Genomic DNA, 21,526 nt, shown 5'->3' with positions numbered 1-21,526 from the left:
TTTTTTTAGTAGGTATGGGCCTTAATGTCTAATTGGCCAAAAATATTGCACAGTATATGGGTGCCTTAAGTCGTTTCTTGATCGGAGGCCCTTGGCGGAGTCCTTCACAAGCACGTCAGAGCTATCAGTGGTCTGCGTAGGAGCCGCCAGCACATCAGAAGGCCAGAACAGCAGATTCCACAGAAGCACTCAGGGTCACTGCAAGAGTCAGGGAGACTCCCATGAACTCCTCTGTGTATAATGAAGGGGAAGGAAGGGGAGAGGAAGGAAATATCTAATGAGCCATTCTTATCAACAAGCATAATACAAGTGCAGCTCCCACAGCAGCCTCACATACCACCAGCGCTAACAATGCAGCTCCCAGACTGCACGCAACTGCTGACCGCATTCCACAACCTGCTTCCCCTGAGCTCAGCGAAGACTCTGCAGAGTGGCCAAACTCCCCGGCTACAGACCCATCACAGTGCATAAACTGCTTCATAAACTCCACAACCTGCTTCCCCTGAGCTCAGCGAAGACTCTGCAGAGTGGCCAAACTCCCCGGCTACAGACCCATCACAGTGCATGAACTTCTTCATAAACTCCACAACCTGCTTCCCCTGAGCTCAGCGAAGACTCTGCAGAGTGGCCAAACTCCCCGGCTACAGACCCATCACAGTGCATAAACTGCTTCATAAACTCCACAACCTGCTTCCCCTGAGCTCAGAAAAGACTCTGCAGAATGGCCAAACTCCCCGGCTACAGACTCATCACAGTGCATAAACTGCTTCATAAACTCCACAACCTGCTTCCCCAGAGCTCAGCAAAGACTCTGCAGAGTGGCCAAACTCCCCGGCTACCGACCCATCACAGTGCATGAACTTCTTCATAAACTCCACAACCTGCCTCCACTGAGCTCAGCGAAGACTCTGCAGAGTGGCCAAACTCCCCAGCTACAGACCCATCACAGTGCATAAACTGCTTCATAAACTCCAAACCTGCTTCCCCTGAGCTCAGCAAAGACTCTGCAGAGTGGCCAAACTCCCCGGCTACCGACCCATCACAGTGCATGAACTTCTTCATAAACTCCACAACCTGCCTCCACTGAGCTCAGCGAAGACTCTGCAGAGTGGCCAAACTCCCCGGCTACAGACCCATCACAGTGCATAAACTGCTTCATAAAACTCCACAACCTGCTTCCCCTGAGCTCAGCAAAGACCCTGCAGAGTGGCTAAACTCCCAGGCTACAGACCCATCACAGTGCATAAACTGCTTTAAAAACTCCACAACCTGCTTCCCCTGAGCTCAGCAACGACTCTGCAGAGTGGCCAAACTCCCAGGCTACAGACCCATCACAGTGCATAAACTGCTTCATAAACTCCACAACCTGCTTCCCCTGAGCTCAGCAAAGACTCTGCAGAGTGGCCAAACTCCCAGGCTACAGACCCATCACAGTGCATAAACTGCTTCATAAACTCCACAACCTGCTTTCCCTGAGCTTAGCAAAGACTCTGCAGAGTGGCCAAACCCCCCAGCTACAGACCCATCACAGTGCATAAACTGCTTCATAAACTCCACAACCTGCTTCCCCTGAGCTCAGCAAAGACGCTGCAGAGTGGCCAAACTCCCCGGCTAAAGACACATCACAGTGCATAAACTGCTTCATAAACTCCACAACCTGCTTCCCCTGAGCTCAGCAAAGACGCTGCAGAGTGGCCAAACCCCCCAGCTACAGACCCATCACAGTGCATAAACTGCTTCATAAACTCCATCTCAGACGGATTATCAAACATTCAGCTGAACAGCCCAGCTAAGGTGCCCATACATCTATCCACTTGGAGGCCGATCGACCATACAACTCGATAATTATTATTGAATCGGATGAAAATCGGTGCCGCCAAGTGCATGTCCCATCTAAGCAAGCAATTTCGGGGCGATTATGTCAATTGGACATGCTGCAAGATGTTGGCCTGTCATGGCCGATTGGCTGTGCGGCGGTAATGGCGAGCGATATCAGGACGAGTAGTGAATGCAACGAAACTCCTGGAGTTGTCTCCCTAGTGTCCAATGCTCCCCCCTGGTGCAGTATACATTACCTGTCCGTGGTTGCCGCTGGCTCGAGGCTCTGTGCTCCGTCCCTACACCTTCCCTACATGGTTGCCGAAGTAACGTTGCCGTGTGTGATGTCACACACGTGACAACGTGTACGCCAGCAGTCATGTGGAGTTCATGTAGGGACTGAGGATAGAGCCGAGGCGGCCATGGACAGGTGACGTATACTGCACTGGGCACATTGGATATTAGGGGGGACAGCGTTGGGCCGGCTAGGCGGGGGATGCAGCGTCACAAGGCTGATATCGGATTGATTTCAGCATGAAATCGACCTGCAGTATATGGGCAGCTGACAGATCTCTCTCTAATCAGATTGGATCAGAGAGAGATTTGTCTCTGGGCCGAATCTGCCCATCAACGCCTGATGTATGGCTACCTTAACTGTAAAGCTTCCAACTCTACTGACATCAAATCCTTCTCCATATTTGTTCCTTCATCGTCCCTCATTTAAGTCTCGTATACAAACCAGTCTAAACTTGGCAGAGGTGGCCGGTCGGGATCGCCTCTGCTGAGACTCTAGCGTGTCTACAGTCTCCCCGATGCTTCACTGAAAGAAGAGTGCTGGATTATTCAGGACAAAAGCATTGTTCCACTCTTTATCTCAGCCACCAGAAGCCGCAGCATCGCACCTCCTCCTCCCTCCATAGCAATAGAATGCTTCACCCCACACTATTATCAGTGTATTTTCACAACAGTTTATTTTCGAGGGGGGGGGGGGGGGGCAGGGCTGGAGTGTTTAGCAGGAGCAGAGTGGAGCCGGGAAGCAGTAGCAGAGCAGGAAGTGGCTGGGGGGACATATGAAGGTAGTGTTGGAGTGTTTAGCAGGAGCAGGGCAGCAGTAGCAGAGCAGGAAGTGGCTGGGAAGACATATGAAGGTGGAGGGTTTAGCAGGAGCAAAGTGGTGCAGGGCTGCAATACCAGAGCAGGAAGTGGCTGGGTAGACATATGAAGGTGGAGCTGGAAATCTAGCAGGAGCAGAGTGGAGCAGGGCAGCAGTAGCAGAGCAGAGCAGGAAGTGGCTGGGGAGACATATGAAGGTGGAGGGTTTAGCAGGAGCAGAGTGGGGCCGGGAAGCAGTAGCAGAGCAGGAAGAGGCTGGGAAGACATATGAAGGTGGAACTGGAAATTTTAGCAGGAGCAGAGTGGAGCAGGGCAGCAGTAGCTGAGCAGGAAGTGGCTGGGAAGACATATGAAGGTGGAGTTGGAGTGTTTAGCAGGAGCAGAGTGGTGCAGGGCTGCAATACCAGAGCAGGAAGTGGCTGGGTAGACATATGAAGGTGGAGCTGGAAATCTAGCAGGAGCAGAGTGGAGCAGGGCAGCAGTAGCAGAGCAGGAAGTGGCTGGGTAGACATATGAAGGTGGAGCTGGAAATCTAGCAGGAGCAGAGTGGGGCAGGGCAGCAGTAGCAGAGCAGGAAGTAGCTGGGTAGACATATGAAGGTGGAGCTGGAAATCTAGCAGGAGCAGAGTGGGGCAGGGCAGCAGTAGCAGAGCAGGAAGTGGCTGGGGAGACATATGAAGGTGGAGGGTTTAGCAGGAGCAGAGTGGGGCAGGGCAGCAGTAGCAGAGCAGGAAGAGGCTGGGGAGACATATGAAGGTGGAGGGTTTAGCAGGAGCAGAGTGGGGCAGGGCAGCAGTAGCAGAGCAGGAAGTGGCTGGGGAGACATATGAAGGTGGAGGGTTTAGCAGGAGCAGAGTGGGGCAGGGCAGCAGTAGCAGAGCAGGAAGTGGCTGGGGAGACATATGAAGGTGGAGGGTTTAGCAGGAGCAGAGTGGGGCAGGGCAGCAGCAGCAGAGCAGGAAGTGGCTGGGGAGACATATGAAGGTGGAGGGTTTAGCAGGAGCAGAGTGGGGCAGGGCAGCAGCAGCAGAGCAGGAAGTGGCTGGGGAGACATATGAAGGTGGAGTTGGAGTGTTTAGCAGCAGAGTGGAGAAGGGAAGCAGTAGCAGACCAGGAAGTTGCTGGGAAGGCATATGAAGGTGGGGCTGAAGTGTTTAGCAGGAGCAGAGTGGAGCAGGGCAGCAGTAGCAGAGCAGGAAGTGGAGTTGGAGCATATGAAGGTGGGGTTGGAGTGTTAGCAGGAGCAGAGTGGAGCAGGGAAGCAGTAGCAGAGCAGGAAGTGGCTGGGGAGACATATGAAGGTGGAGTTGAAGTGTTTAGCAGGAGCAGAGTGGAGCAGGGCAGCAGTAGCAGAGCAGGAAGTGGGGTTGGAGCATATGAAGGTGGGGTTGGAGTGTCAGCAGGAGCAGAGTGGAGCATGACAGCAGTAGAAGAGGTGGAAGTGGCTGGGGAGACATATGAAGGAGAAGTTGGATTGTTTAGCAGGATCAGAGTGGAGCAGGGAAGCCGAAGCAGAGCAGGAAGTGGCTGGGGAGACATATGAAAATGGAGTTGGTTAGCAGGTGCAGGGAAGCAATAGAAGAGAATGAAGTGGCTGGGGAGACATATGGAGGTGGAGTTGAAGTGTTTAGCAGGAGCAGAGTGGAGCAGGGCAGCAGTAGCAGAGCAGGAAGTGGCTGGGTGGATATATGAAGATGAAGCTGGCGAGTTTAGCAGGAGCAGAGTGGAGAAGAGCAGCAATCAAGTGAGTTATGTACAGACTGTGGCTTCTGTGCAGCCTACTTGCAGCATGTAAACAATGGACAGCACTGCTGTGTCATATCTACTTTCAGAAGAGGAATCAGCAGTGCACTGTAAATACATTGTAAACAAGGAGGTGATTTTAAACATGTTTTGCTGAATGCGTTTAATTACCGCATTTACCCTTTAACTTTGCTAATCCTGAGAATGGAAAACATCAGCAGACAGCGCCTGTGTACAGAAGTAGCGAGGGCTCTTTGTGTTATTTACACAGATTCTCATTAAAACGGGCAAGATGTGTTTTTCCAGATTAGCTGGACCGTAACCAGCAATAAAAAATGCTGAGGTTGGGATCATCTAGGTCAGAGCATTATGAAACATTAACAATGAATGTGAGCGGCCAATCACATGTCTCCGCTAAGCTGGCAGCGCTCAGTTACGTGGAGAGCACCTAAGGCCATCGGTGTTGTATAAACAGGCAATAATAGATGCATAGTGCAGGGTGACCTTCCTGGATTACCTGTCAATTAAAAGTTGCCAGAAACTGTGTTTTGCAATCCCTGTACAGGTGCGCTGGGCTCGCTGCTTAAAGTGTAACAGTCGGGCATAAAATCAAAAATCAATTATTTATGTTTATCTGGTAAACAAGTAAGAAGGATGCTAAACAGGCAATCCAAATTTAAAATCACTCTTACTTTTCTTGTTGATAAATGATCATTCCTCAGTTTACCTGACGCTTATGTGGTATATCGCCGTACAAAGGAAGTTGCAGGGCATGCTGGGTTGTCTTTTTGCTGCTTTACTTTGCTCTCAGACTTAACTAACGCAGCCTGATTGGCTGAAGCCTCTATCTCTCCTGCTTTCCACTCCCACACCTCTGTTCCTCTTTGATTGGCCAATATTTCTCATGCTGAGACAATGCACTTTCTATTGCAGAGCTGGGTGGGAGTGCCTGAAGACTGGTAGGAGGGCGGGCAATGCATATACATAGTTACATAGTTATTTCGGTTGAAAAAAGACATACGTCCATCGAGTTCAACCAGAGTATAAAGTACAACACCAGCCTGCTCCCTCATATATCCCTGTTGATTCAGAGGAAGGCGAAAAAACCCTTACAAGGCATGGTCCAATTAGCCCCAAAAGGGAAAAATACCTTCCCGACTCCAGGTGGCAATCAGATAAAATCCCTGGATCAACATCATTAGGCATTACCTAGTAATTGTAGCCATGGATGTCTTTCAACGCAAGGAAAGCATCTAAGCCCCCTTTAAATGCAGGTATAGAGTTGCCATAACGACTTCCTGTGGCAATGCATTCCACATCTTAATCACTCTTACTGTAAAGAACCCTTTCCTAAATAAATGGCTGAAACGTTTTTCCTCCGTGCGCAGATCATGTCCTCTAGTCCTTTGAGAAGGCCTAGGGACAAAAAGCTCATCCGCCAAGCTTTTATATTGCCCTCTGATGTATTTATACATGTTAATTAATTCCCCTCTAAAGCGTCATTTCTCTAGACCAGGGGTGCCCATTAGGTAGATCGCAAAGGACTTCATGGTAGATCCTGACTCCATATTTCCATTCTGTATATACAAATGTGCTCCTAAAATTGTACATAGGTATATCCTTTTGACTTGCTAATTTTTTAAAGTAGCCCACAAAGCGAAAACGTGTGGGCACCTCTGCTCTAGACTAAATACCGGTAAGCCCAGTTTATCTAACCTTTCTTGGTAAGCGAGACCTTCCATCCCACGTATCAATTTTGTAGCTCGTCTCTGCACCTGCTCTAAGACTGCAATATCTTTCCTGTAATGTGGTGCCCAGAACTGAATTCCATATTCCAGATGTGGCCTTACTAGAGAGTTAAACAGGGGCAATATTATGCTAGCATCTCGAGTTTTTATTTCCCTTTTAATGCATCCCAAAATTGTATTAGCTTTAGCTGCAGTGGCTTGGCATTGAGTACGATTATTTAACTTGTCAATGAATACTCCTAAGTCCTTCTCCAAGTTTGATGTCCCCAACTGTATCCCATCTATTTTGTATGGTGCTAGATCATTAGTACGACCAAAATGCATGACTTTACATTTGTCAACATTGAACTTCATCTGCCATGTATGTGCCCATATAGCCATCCTATCCAGTTCCTGTTGCAATATGACAGTATCTTTCTGAGAGTTGATGATTCTGCACAATTTTGTATCATCTGCAAAAATAGCAACATTGCTTTCTACTGCATCTACTAGGTCATTAATAAATAAATTGAAGAGCACTGGACCCAGTACAGACCCCTGTGGGACCACACTGCTTACAGTCACCCAATTTGAGTATGATCCATTGACTACAACTCTTTGTTTTCTGTCCATTAGCCAGTTCCCTATCCAAGCACACAGACTCTTCCCCAGTCCTTGCATCCTCAACATTTGCACCAGACTTTTGTGTGGAACAGTGTTGAAGGCCTTTGCAAAGTCCAAGTATATCACATCTACAGCATTCCCAATATCCACATTAGCGTTCACTACCTCATAAAAGCTGAGCATGTTAGTCAAGCAGGATCTGTCTTTAGTAAACCCATGTTGATGCTGAGAAATAACATTATTTCCTACTATGAAGTCATGTATAGTATCTCTTAGTAACCCCTCAAATAGTTTGCATACAACTGATGTTAAGCTTACAGGTCTATAATTTACTGGATCTGACTTTTTGCCCTTCTTAAGCCTCATCTACACGCGTAGATGAGGCTCCGATCCGGCGGCGCGATTAGCCGCCGGATCGCCTCTTCCGCATCCCCGCGCGTGCCCGCCGCGTCCCCGCTCGCTCGCGCCGGATTCGATACCCGCTCGTCCCCGCGCTGCTTATCTTCCGCTCGATTCCCTGCCATTGTCCCCTCGCGGGGAACGAGCAGGGAATCGGCGGTAGCAAGATCCGACCTGTCGGATCTTATCAATCAAACCGCATCAGCGGCTCGATTAATAAGGCACATCGGAGCCTCATCTACGCATGTGGATGAGGCTTAAAATAATGGGAAAACGTGGGCTGTACGCCAATCCACTGGGACTCTGCCAGTTGAAAGAGAGTCACAAAAGATAAGATAAAGGGGTTTATCTATAACTGAACTTAATTCCCTTAGGACCCGAGGATACATGCCATCCGGGCCAGGTGCCTGGTCTATTTTTAATTTATTTAGTCTTGCCTTCAATTCTTCCTGCGTTAAGTATTTAATATTACAATTGGAAGACTGAGACTATTCTGCATCTGTAATTTGTAACAGTGATGTTTCCTTTGTGAAGACAGAAGCAAAGAAAGCATTTAGTAACTCAGCCTTACCTTGGTCATCCACCATTGAGTTCCCACCCTCATCCTTTAGGAGTCCAATACAGTCAACCTTTCTTTTTTTTTAGAGTTGATGTACTTGTAAAACTTCTTTGGGTTAGATTTGATATCACTAGCGATTTGATTTTCAGCTTCGATCTTTGCCAGCCTAATTTCTTTTTTTACAATTTTTATTGCACTCCTTATAATTGCTTAGTGCAGCCTCGGTCCCCTCCTGTTTTAGGACCTTATAGCCATTCTTTTTCTCCTTCATTTTATCTCTAACCTTTCTATTCATCCATAGAGGCCTTTTTTTTATTCCTCGATATTTTGTTTCCATATGGGATATACATACTTCAATATTGATTGAGAATAAGTTTAAAAGCTTGCCATTTCCCTTCAGTGTCCTCCCCTTGTAGTACATTACCCCAGTTCACCAAACTTAGTGCCTGCCTAATTTGATTGAACTTTGCTTTTCTAAAATTCCTAGTTTTAGTGGTCCCGCTGCCCCGTGGCCTATCAGTCACCAGATCAAACGTTATCATGTTGTGATCACTATTTCCCAAATGTTCTTGAACCTGCACATTTGATACATTGGCCTCAATTCACTAAGATCATGCTGGAGATAATAAGGCAAGAGAAAACTTACCTCCACACAGTAAGAAAGTTATCTTATCTCTTCATTCCTTAATTTACCTCTTCTGTAGTTAATTTACCTCCTCTGTAGTTAATTTACCTCCTCTGTAGTTATTTTCACACGCAGTTAATAAACAGCCTGTCTTTAACTGTGGAGTTATTTTAAGGATTGAAGAGTTAACTTAAAGACAGAAGAGTTAACTTTAGGTTTGCCTGAGGTAAAATGTTTCCTGAATACGACATGCCTCATCACCATGGTGACCACTCTAGAAACGTTATTAAAGACAGGAGATAAGCTTAGTGAATTGAGGCCATTATCTGCTCTATTAGAAATGATCAGATCCAGTAACGCATTCCCCCTAGTTGGTTCCGTTACCATCAGGTAACTGTCCTGTAGTGATGCCAGAAATCTGCTGCTTTAACCAGAACGGGTGGTCTGTAGCATACCCCAATAAGCAATTGGAAACCTTTATTTCCACCCTGAATATTTACCCAAACGGACTCCACTTCTTCCCAATCTTCCTCCATCTCATCGTTCAGGACAGCTGTAAAATAATTCTTAACAAAGAGACAAACCCCCCCAGGCAGAGGAGAGTAAGGGAGGAAAGGACATCAGGATTGGCTTCGAGATAGACACTATTAAAATGGAGAATCCTAAGAAGGGATTTTCTCTTTTTTTTTTACTATAGAAAAATCACTACAATAAAACGTGGACAGTGCAATACATATGTATATACTTATATATGTGGTTGTTTTTTGAGATAGTATGGCTGACAGCTCCTCTTTAACAGGCATGTACTGCCCTATGGATAGGGAAGGAAGAAAGAATGAGCACAAGGCGTCTTACTGCAAATTGCTGTGGGGAACACAATAGCAAACAGCCGGAACCGTGGAAAGCAGATGACTCACGCCAAGTAATCATGTGTGATCCCTGCAGGCAACAAGAGTCCACTTCCTGCCTGTAACTAAAGGCAAAATATTAACTGGATAGAGAAGAAACTATACTAACCTAGTCCCTGGCAGTCCTGAATGATCTACGCTACGCAGCCAATAGCTGGGCCCTCTTGTGTACAGTCTGCAGCTGCACCCTGTAGTTCTGGACAAGGTCTGGTTCCCAGTGATGGCTGCCATCTAGATGCTCTGGTAGATGCCCCGTTCTCCTAGCCAGTGGGGTGTACAATGAATGCGCTGCCCAGCCATGTGCATGCCCCCGTCAATCAGTGCTACTATGCAGGCGCAGAACGCTCCCATCCATGGGAGAGCGACAGGAGAGTGCGTGCAGCCGGACCATGCCTGCACCGACTGGCCTCAACTGGGGAAGATGATGGAACATCTAGACGGCGGAGGAGGATAGCGAGGGACGGATTAGACTGAAGGTGGCTGGAGGAAGCCCCAGGTATGTATAAAACTATATATTCACTAAAGGTACTCTTTAAAGGAATCATCAAGCATTTTATCCTACCCCCGATCTACTTACCCCGGGCTTCCTCCAGCCCCTTGCAGCAGACACGTCCCACGCCGCAGCTCCGCTCTCTATGCCGCCGGCCCGGGCACCGCTGTCAATCAAGTCCATGTTGTCCGGACTGTACTGCGCAGGCACAGTAGTTCTATGCCTGCGCAGTACAGTCCGGACAACGTGGACTTGATTGACAGCGGCGCAGACGCAGTAGAGGGCGGCTTGGCGTGACACCGTGTGGGGACCCCGGGCTGGCAGCTGAGAGCGGAGCTGTGGCGTGGGACATGTCAGCTACAAGGGGCTGCAGGAAGTAGATCAGGGGGTAGGATAAATTGCTTGATGATTCCTTTAAAGCGGATCTGAGATGAAAAACTAACTATAACAAGTCTATATATATATCTTATCTAAAGTTTAGATAGTTTACACAGAAAATCTAGCTGCAAACAGCTTCAACGGTATATGATTATTTCTTCCTGTGATACAATGAGAGCAGCCATGTTCTGCTTGTCTTTATTACACACAGGCAAGCTGCTCTGCATCTCCACCTCTTAGCCTGTAAAAACTTCACTCCACTCCTCCGCCTCTGAAATCTCTGGCTAGTAAGGTCTCCTTCTGCCCAGACTGAGCTCCCACAAGCCCTTGCTACATGGGTCTGAGTGCCAAGGCACTGGAGAAGCTGTGGGCGAGGCTTGTTTAGTTTATAGGGAATTAGAGTATTGAAACAAAAAGTATTTGGCTTGAGGAATGCCCTATAAACTATATGAAAGGAACACAATTATGCAATGGGTAAAAGTTTATCTCGGATCCACTTTAAGGAGATGTAAATTATTCTGGCTTGCATGCAAACTTAATACAGATTGTAAGCAGCCTGGAAATGGACCACTCAAAACGTCAGTGCACTTGAATGACCTTGTTCCATGGTGTTATAATTTACACTTAATTTCCATGCAAGCTGGAATTATCTGCATGTCATCGATCATCTCTATTCCAAGCCAGGGAGTCATCCATTCCTGCCAGATCTAGCGGTTGTCATTCAGAGTTCACCAGAACACCCCGGTTATCGCCATGGAGATTTCGGATCCAAGCTGCCCAACACTATGGCAACCCTGCCCCTTTGCTTCCACTTTCTGCAACAGTCTCCACAAATCTCCCCAATGTACTTACGCGACGCAGAGAAGGAAGCGGCCGCCTTTCGGTTTTGCTCGGAGGTTTCGTAAGAGTTTTTTTTTATAGAAAAAGGGAAGAATTCCGGCTTCGGATGAAGCGATGACACAGATTGCTGGGTTATGAGTCACACGCCAGTGCTGTACCCGGAGTCGGAGATAATTAGCTAGACGGATGCAGGCAAAGCACAATCTGCCACTTGATTCAGCATGATTACACTTCCACTTAATTTCAGGCCTCCGCGTTTGTTTACATTGTGAGTAATGGGAAGAGATGGAGCAACAGACCCAGACAATTTCAGGAAGTCATCTGCAAGGCACGTGTTCTGTGATGACACGCTGATGTACAGGAGTCCCCTAGTGTGGGCAGACATGTACCTCACCCACCATAGCACCCATCATAGCTCTCACCATTGCAACTCTATGTCTTTTATTAACGCTTAGGGCCTGAGCACACTATAGCGTTGTGCAACTGAGGCGGCCAAGGGTTTTACAGAAAGGCAAAGCATGTGCGTTACAGTGCTGTCCCCATTCAATTAGACTGAATAGGAAGACAGCACTGCGTTGCGCTTGCAAATGCATGCAGCAATGCAAAAAAAGATAGCGCTTCTCATGTAAGCTTATGTCTTAAAAGGAACCTAAGATAGCCATAATGAGGATATTTATACTTACCTGGGGCTTCCTCCAGCCCCATGAGGTCCGTGGGCTCTCTTGGCTTCCCCTTTGGCCGCTCCGTTTACTGGATAACATCCCCAGTAATCCCCGATAATATACCTGATTTTATGAGATTATTTTTTGAGATTTCAAACGATCGCGACACTTAGTGCAGAAGTCGCTGGAGATCTTAAAGATCCGAAGAACCATAACAGTCATATCGCCAAACGTCGTTTGCATAATCGTATGCCTGTACCCAGTTCATAAGATTGTGTAAACGATTGCTCAAAAAAAAATAATCGCCGGGTGTTGGAAAAATTGGCGTAGAAAGTGTGTAGTTGGTACCGGCCTTAAAATGAACCTGAGATCAATTGAAATGAAAGATTCATACATACTGGGTCTCCTTCCAGGTCTTTTGGCCTGATCGTTGCCTTGCCATCGTCCTCCACCTCCTGGAACCTCCCTGTAACTTCAGCCAGTCGGCACAGGCGCAGTACGGCCGCGCGCACTTCCCCCTCCTTCAAACTCCCGCGGCCAGGAGCGTTCTGTGCCTGCGCAGTAATACTGTGCAGAACGCTTCCGGCGCCGGGAAAATGGGGCTGCGCACTGCGCCTGTGCTGACTGGCCGAAGTTACCAGGTGGACTGCGGAGGATTCAGGAGGCGAAGGATGGCAGCGAGAGAGCAATCAGGCCAAAGGGGACTGAAGGAATCCCCAGGTATGTATGAATTTTTCATTGCCATTGATCTCAGGTTCTCTTTAAATAGGAACTTCAGCCTAAACAAACATACTGTCATTAAGTTACATTAGTTAATTAAAATAGACAGGTAATATAATCTCTTACCCACCCTGTTTTAAAAGAACAGGAAAATAATTGTGATTTCATGAGGGCAGCCATCTTTTTGGTTGAAAGGAGGTGACAGGGAGCATGAGACACAGTTCCAACTGTCCTGTGTGCTGATTACCCCTCCCAGTTGCTAGGCAACGAGAACAACAACATTAGAATTCCCATCATGCTTTGCACAGTATCAGGGGAAAAATACCCGGGCAGGTTTCTTTGATGGGGCGGAGCTTAGCTTCTGTGCAGCCAAAAATGAGGCTTGGATAAGAAAAACAAAGTTCTGATTGCTGTGAAACAGTTAAAGAAACACCAAGCCTTTTCAGTGCTGCTGAGTAGATTTTTAGTCTGGAGGTTCACATTAAGAGGTGCATGGGGATTGGTCTGCATCCGCCTGTACGCTTTTGCTTGTGGCAGGCAGCTGGGCTGGTCCTTCGTTTGCCGCCTTGTATTTCCAAAAGCAGAAACGCACTTTACATTTTGTATAGAGTTCCTCTTTAAAGTCGAAACTCATCAAGGATGAAGGAGAAACTAGCTCAATACTAAAGTCAAACTGAAAGCAGCGTTGCAAAACTCGGCCTGACGGCCTCTGCTTGTTGTGCTCAGGGTGACAGTGAGTAAGCTATGCATGACATCACTGTGCAAACAAAAGCAACTTCTGTGCAATGGGGCGATTGCAAACCTATTGCAAAAGAATTGCGCAAGCCCGAATATACTTAGCTAATTATTGCAAGATCAAATAACCATTGCCATGGCGACTGACCTGTTTCCCATAACAATATTTATCTATTCCATAAATCTGCGTGACAAAAAGGAATAAATAACTTTGCTGCAACCTGTGTCATATGGAAGTGAAGGATTTGTCAGTCATCACGCCTCGGAGGCTGAACACTTTCTCTGCTCATTCCTGGACAGTCACATAAAGGGGATCCCTGCTCACAGGAGAGGGAGAGCGCTGCTCTGGAGGCATGCACTGCTGTCCTCTCTCCTCCAGCATGACCTGTATTCTGTTTATTGTACAGGCCTATTTATCATTGTTATGCATTTATATAGCACTGACATCTTCTGCAGCGCTGTACAGAGTACAAAGTCCTGTCACTGACTGTCAGAGGCGCTCACACTCTAATCCCTACCATGGTCATAGTCTAATGTCCTACCATATTATTATGTATTTATATAGCAGTGCCCTCTTCCGCAGCACTTTAAAGAGTACATAGTCATGTCACACAAAGCCTTCTGCTCTTTGCAGATTGCCCTTGTCCTATGCTATGGACAAGGGTCTCAGGGAAGTAAGGCTAATAACCTCACACATGAGGGGATATACCTTGGGGAGCTTATAGGTGAATCGGGGTGCCCCTTTAATAACAAGAGGAAGCCAAATGTTAAAGAGGAACTCCAGTGAAAATAATGTAATAAAAAAAGTGCTTCATTTTTACAATAATTATGTATAAATGATTTAGTCAGTGTTTGCCCATTGTAAAATCTTTCCTGTTCCTGATTTACATTCTGACATTTATCACATGCTGACATTTTTACTGCTGGTAGGTGATGTAGCTGCTGCTTGCTGTTTTGGCAGTTGGAAACAGCCGTAAACAGCTATTTCCCACAATGCAGCAAGGTTCACAGACAGGAAACTGTCAAGAGTACCACGGTCCTCAGAGTTTCTTGTGGGAAGGTTTTCACCACAGTATCAGTCATACAGCGCCCCCTGATGGTCTGTTTGTGAAAAGGAATAGATTTCTCATGTAAAAGGGGGTATCAACTACTGATTGGGATAAAGTTCAATTCTTTGTCAGAGTTTCTCTTTAAGTAGGTTCTTATAGGGAGATTTAAACTTCCATTTTACTATTTGAAGTGAAAACCAAATAAAATAGATTAACAATAATGACTACAATTTTTTTTAGTCTGTACTGTTTTGTATGGTTCTTTCTACTGTTCTGCATCCCTGTTTCTCTCTTCTGTATCCTTCTTTCTCCTATCAGGAATGAAAAATAAACCAAATTATGCAGACAAGGCTCTACCCTCCAACCTTCCTTTGGACACACAGTACGGTCATTGAGGTGTGGCAAGTGGTCTACTTTTCTACATTTAAGAGGGCCCTATAGCTGCCATTCACACTAGATGGGCTCCACCATGCGGGAGGTACCAAATGTGTCTGTAGATGTTTGCAGAATTCTCCCCTCTTTCTGTAAATAGCTGGACCAATCCTGGGAAACTAGAGTTGAGGAGGATTGCCTCTTCCGCCTCCACAGGAGACCCATTTGAATAGTTGAAGGACAGATAGCAGGGATCCGGGAGGAAGGGGCCATAAAGGTATAGAGGGTGCTGTGAACATAGATCTGTGTTCATTGGAGATAGCTACTACTGGCTTTGAGGTTCATTAAAGCAGTAGTATAAGCCATACTATGCCAGGGGAAAAAACACATATAGAAGTAGATAAATACTAGATCTACTTACATAACAATGTATTGTACTGTCCATGTTTTGATTTCAGTGAATTTTATATAGTAAATGAAGAGAATTCTGTTGGTGGGAACCATGTTTTTTGCCCACAGTTTGAGGCTAAATACTGATGTAATTTCTTCCTTGAACTTTTTTTTCTTTTCTCCTCCAATCTCTGAGTCACCTCAGCCTTGCTTGTAAACCCAAGTGAGCAGAGGATCAGGTTTCAGCTAGGCAGCTAAATAAAGGAAAGAGGAGGAATATATTACAGATAAAAAGAATCCCCAGCATGCAACTGAATGGCAATGGCTAGTAAAAGGCCAGTGCTCCTAAGGTATGTGATAACTCCACACCATAACAGCAAAAAATGTTTTGAAAGTTTTGAATGCAGGATTATCATCTTTATTACTTAATACACTCAGACCAGTTGCTGTTGAAATTTGATTTTTATGGTGACAATCCCGCTTTAATAAGTAGGGTACACCATAAGTTTATTCTAGAAAGTTGGAGGACTCTTTCCTGTGGTTTGCGTTGGCTGTGCTTGAGACAGTTTAAACTTATCCTGCTCCTGTGGGCCTTGAAGGGTCCCTAGTTGATGTTTTCAACAAGGTGGCAGTTGTCACTGTCTGGACAGAACATTCCATACTTGGGTTGTTGAGGTCTGTGGCCTTTGCCCCAACCTAGAGGCAGTCTGAACTTGGTCATTTTTCATGAGCAGAAGTTTGCTTTAATTCTCCTTGAGTTCCCGCCTGAGAGAGAAGTCCATCTCACCTACAGATAACCCTTCCCACAGCTGTTCTGTAGCCCTAATTTGAGACACTCCATGAATAGACACATGGGACAAAGTGTCAACCAGTGGCAAGTTAGAACCAGAACCAAAGAAACAGAGAGGGAGCAGCTGATCATAACCTTGACCCTTGAGCATTCCAAGGGACAAAGTGCCACCATCCTGAATTTAGACCCAGAACTGGGTATTCGGGGCAATGCAAACCCCACAGTGAGATCCATGTATCTGCTTCATATGACAGGACATGTTGCTGCCGCAGTTAAGATCGGCACTGGAAGTCTCTCATTGAATCTGAACATTGTACGATACATATTGACATCTTCCCCACAATAAATTGTTCAACAAACTGACAGGTACCCAACTTCTTTCTGATAAAAAAAAATGTAACCCTAGCAAGGCCAGATGTATCGTTTTTCTGCCCCCAGGCTAACCTTCATGCAGCTGAGGCTCCACTTCCATGTGCAGCACCCACACCTAATACCTTGTGCAGCCCCCTCGTTCCTGTCTAACCTCTATTTACAGCAACCCCTTCAGTTCTATACTGGTCCCTTGGGCAGCAGCTGCTTACTTCCATGTGTTGCTCCTTATTTGCAACTTCTGTATTCCATTTGCAGCAATCCCTCTTCCATGTCCAGCCACCCCTCAGCCAGCTGCCACCCAAGGCCCGGGCCTTTCCAGAAACGTATACTACTGCTCCGCCCCTATTTTTTTTTTTTATACATGTATACATGTTCTTATTGTGGGCTCCCTCTTAATGTGATTAGCACTCAAAGCTGAACTCCAGGCAAATACAAGAAAAGATATTAACTCACTTATGTGCTCAGTAATACAAACAATACAGTCGCTGTAGTATAAATACAGAATAACAAGTGGAACCTGTTTATGCACTCACACTGGGCTTCTGGTTCTACTGCATTGCACTGTACAGTAGGGCTAACAGTTTGTGCTTGATCAAAGGATGAGCCGAAGTGAGGACTAATCAGTGTGCTGCTTCTCCACACTGTCCAATCAGCAAACTAGGGGAGGGGCCTTACTCAAGCTATAGAAAGGACAAGGGTATCCCCCAGGTTATATTAATTATTACAGTCAATATCTGAGTACTCTTGCTGCTGCTCACTACTGTTTCCAGGTAGGGTATGGATCTACCCCCCCCCCCCCTCCTGCCCAGAGGGGAGGTGCCCAACAGGTTTTCATAGTCTGTAAACAAGGGCCTGCCTATCGTTTGGAGGGAGCTCTTAAAGGGAACCTGAGGTGAGAGGGATATGGAGGTGGCCATATTTATTTCCTTGTAAACAATGCCAGCTGCCTGGTAGCCCTGTTGACCTTCTGGCATAAGTAGTGTCCAAGTCAAAACCCTGGAACTAGCAAATGGCTAATCCAGTAAACCCGAGTCAGCTGAGTCATAGTACCTGATTTGCTGTATGTTTGTTCAGGGTCTATGGCTAAAAGTATTAAAGACACAGGATCAGGTGGACTGCCAGGCAACTAGTATTGTTGTTTAAAAGTAAATAAATATGGCCGTCTCCATATCCCTCTCACCTCGTGTTCCCTTTAAGTCCACTGTCCTGGGAAGGAAGTGGCTAGTAAAGGGATCCTGGCCACGTATGTTAAAGGTAATATACTTGACCTGAGTGAAGACTTGAATAAATGTTGGTAAACAGAAAAGGATTCTGGGAAATGCACAGAACGCTCTTAACCTCAAACTGCATCTATTTTACTGAGCCCGGCCAGACTGCCAAAGTGCATAAACAAAGGCTGCTTCCCCTGCCAGCGCCTATTGCCTAACAGGCTGAAAATGCTGTGATATCATCTGATGTGAAGGAGTACAGCGTGTCTCCATGTCAAGAGCCTGACGGCCATCAGCACTCCAGACAAATGAAACAGCCACTTGTCACCTTTATATAAGAGGTGACACCATCAGAGTACTGAGAGAGCCTCCGCTCAGGAACAGCTTCACATCATATGCCCTCCGCTGTAACACTTATACAACAGCAGGCCTAAAGGGGAACTCTGACCACCATTTCTGACTCTCATTTGGTTTAGTTTTAAACTCTCTCCCTCTCAAACAAAAAAGTAGATAAAACTTGCAGCTTTCTTAAAATAGTTTCTAACATCCTGATAACATCAACCTCATCTTTCTAGCTTTGAAACGCTCACCAAGCAGCAGGGCTACTGGGAGGGGCTAATGTTGTGTCTGCTGGACACAGGACTATATTTCCCATTATTCCTAGCAGTGACTATTAGCACTTACCTTGTAAACAATGCCAGTTGCCTGGCAGCCCTGTAGATCTTCTGGCATAAGTAGTGTCTCAGTGAAATCCCTAGAACAAGCATGTAGCTAATCTAGGACTAGGAGTCAGTTGAGTCAGAGTACCTGGTCTGCTGCATGCTTGTTCGGGGTCTATAGCTAAAAGTATTAAAGACAGAGGATCAGGAGGACTGCCTGGCAATTGATATTGTTTAAAGGGAAACACATATGGTAGCCTCCATACACCTCTCACCTTGGGTTCCCTTTAAAAGGAAATAAATATGGTCCTGGCTAGAAGGTTGTTTTAACCACTTCGGTACCAGCAGCCTCTGCCCCCTTAAGGAACAGAGGCTGCTGATACACTAAAACGCTGCATACCGACGAATCGCCGCAAAAATCCGCCGCTCTCGCCGGTCACGCCGCTCTGTCCCCACAGCAGGCTGCTCTCTCTTCCATCTCTATGAGGGCAGAGCGCTGTGCGCCGGTCAGGAGCCGCTTTCATTGGCTCCTGACCCTGTCACTCCATGTAAGCCAATGGGAACGGCTTACGGGAATTACAGGGCCAGGGGCCAACGAAAACGGCTCCTGCCCGGCTCACAGTGCTCTGTAGTCATAGAGACGGAAGAGAGAGCAGCCTGCGGCGGGGAGAAAGCGGCGAGAGCGGCAGGGACGCGCGGTGAATAGGACGTAGCGCTTACGTCCAGTCAGAACCGCAGCGCCACCTGCCTGACATAGATTTGTACTGCGTCGGTCCGGAAGAAGTGAAATATATATTAAATACATATTCACAAAGGGAGATGATGCTTGCTTGGCAGTTGAAGATAGCCATTATTTTTCACCTTGCAACAAGGTTCACAGACAGGAAACTGTCAAGGCCATGGCCATACGATCCCCTCCGATGATCTATTAAAAAAAAGGTAAAAGAATTCTCATGGGACAGGGGGTATCCGCAACCGACTGGAATGAAGTTAAATTCCGGGTTAAAGTTCCTCTTTAGGCCAGTTTCACACTATAAACTGGCGTCAGGTATGCGGTGTGTCGCAGCCCACTGCACCGCCCAAAACAGGCCTTGAAGGAACACCGCATTAGTACACCGTGTTCCCTGTGTGGCCACCAGCCAAGAAGTCGCTTCCTGCTTCGGGTAAACTGTTAAAATACGCTTCTGCGCATGCGCACCACGGCGTCAACTTTTTAAATAACCTCACGTCGCCATAGACTTACATGACTTCTGGGCTGACGCCGATCGCCGCGGGTCCCGCACTGTAACGTAGTTCTGTGCTAGCATTAGATTAGGCATTTTCAGTGCAGCGTACCGCAACGTGGGCAGTATAAACGTCTCCGTAGGGTTTCATAAGGCTGCGGTAGCAGTGCAGCAATTTGCTGCACTGCGCCAGTGTCAAAGGGCCCTTAAAGGAAAAAAAAATCTACTTACCCGGCGCTCTCTCTAGCCCCTTGCAGCCGACATGTTCCACGCCGCAGCTCTGCTCTCAGCTACCGTCCCAGGGTCCCCGCCGATTCAGAGGCCAACCTCATGAGGTCGCCCTCTACTGTGCCTGCGCAAGGGCCGCTGCCAATCATGTCCACATTGTCTGGAGTGTACTGCGCAGGCCCAGAACTACTGCACTTGCGCAGTACACGCTAGACAAGGTGGAGTTGATTGACAGCGGCGTTCACGCAGGCGAAGTAGCGGACGACCTCGGGCCGGCGGAGCTGCGACGTGGGACATGTCAGCTGCAAGGGGCAGGAGAGAGCCTCGGGTAAGTAGATTTTTTATTTTTATTTGTTCAGATATTCTCTTTAAGGAGAGCTCAAACTGCCTTCCTTGAAATTGAGACTAAGGAACACTTCAGAAATACTACAGAAACACCAACAGCTGACATAAACCCGCCACAAAACAAACAAAAACTACAACTGTGCATATGACCTGTTATTAAAACAAAAAATGTAGCCACTCAGAAATGCAGGCACAGTACTGTTCGGGGACTTTCTCACCTGGGAGGCTTTCATAGAAAACCCACCGGACAACTAAACAAGTGAAAGACAGAGACAAATGAAGGCACACAGCACAGGAGGAGGACGCCAACTTTCTCAGCGCTAACCAGAAACACTGCAGAGAATTGCATAACTCTCTTATATAAAAGCAATTATAGCTCAGCTCTGCGATATAAATCACATCCTCAGCAGCACCGCCAGACAAAATAGGCCCTGTAATTCCCATACCGTACATGCTCGCCGACACTAAATCTCTTATGCAGGAAATCATGTAACTCATTTAAAACCCGACTCCTGGCAGAACCATTTCCCTAATCCTCTGCTGTACAAGCTCCCTAAAGAGTATCTGCAGTGACATAAGGCCTGATGAGATAAACATGTGAATAAACCAGTACCAATCATCCTAAAAATCTGCCTGTGTTTGCGCTTTACTCGTTGCAAGGGTTAATAAACCAGTGCTTTATCTGTGCAGTTAGGGCAGTCAGACTGCAGCGGCAGCTCTCCTGAAAACTAACAAGAGGTCCTGGTCTTCCTGGTAGGTTTCGGCCTCTAGTGCTTATTTGTTAAACACTAGAGGGCTCTTACGTAAGTCCGGAGAGTGTAAGATACTTTTCCTCTGTTTCTAGAGGAAATGACATGAAGCTCTATGAAAGGCTGGTCGTGTCACACCCGAAACTCTCCACCAGCCAGTGTTGCCAACTCATCCCTTTAATTACTGACACATGAATTATACAGGTTTTGTGGCTAGGTAGATTCAGTTAAGGCACTGATTATGTGCAAATAGCCCCAGAACCTGTATAACGTAGATGTGTCAGTAATTAAAGGGATGAGTTGGCAACACTGCCACCAGCGACCAAACTGACTCTCTCCAGTTCGCCTACAGAACAAACAGATTCCCATTGCCAGAGGATGCAGTTAACATCAGCCTGGAGTTCATCCTATCTGGAGAAATACCAGAATTCTGGATAGTGTAATGGTTAAGGGCTCTGCCTCTGACACAGGAGGACCAGGGTTCGAATCTCGGCTCTGCCTGTTCAGGAAGCCAGCACCTATTCAGTAGGAGACCTTGGGCAAGTCTCCCTAACACTGCTACTGCCTATAGAGCGCGTCCTAGTGGCTGCAGCTCTGGAGCTTTGAGTCCGCCAGGAGAAAAGCGCGATGTAAATGTTATTTGTCTTGTCTTTCTCGCCTTCAGCTCCACCTTCAATACTATCAGCCCCAACTCTACGACAAGCTGATCCAACTCAAAGTGCATCACACCCTCTGTGTGTGGCTGAAGGACTTTGTTACTAAGTAAAGTCAGAAAGCTTAGCTTGTTAGCTATGGGAGAC

At 46.9% G+C, this 21,526-nt stretch overlaps 1 protein-coding gene across 1 annotated transcript in view; it reads right to left on the bottom strand.

Annotated features, from left to right (window-relative positions):
- Positions 1-21,526, bottom strand: part of NSMCE2 (NSE2 (MMS21) homolog, SMC5-SMC6 complex SUMO ligase) — a 305,269-nt gene that overhangs the window by 46,074 nt on the left and 237,669 nt on the right. The window lies entirely within an intron of this gene.

Source organism: Hyperolius riggenbachi, chromosome 5, assembly GCF_040937935.1.
Source record: "Hyperolius riggenbachi isolate aHypRig1 chromosome 5, aHypRig1.pri, whole genome shotgun sequence".
Classification (NCBI taxonomy): domain Eukaryota; kingdom Metazoa; phylum Chordata; class Amphibia; order Anura; family Hyperoliidae; genus Hyperolius; species Hyperolius riggenbachi.
This window is presented reverse-complemented; position numbering and strand designations above follow the sequence as displayed.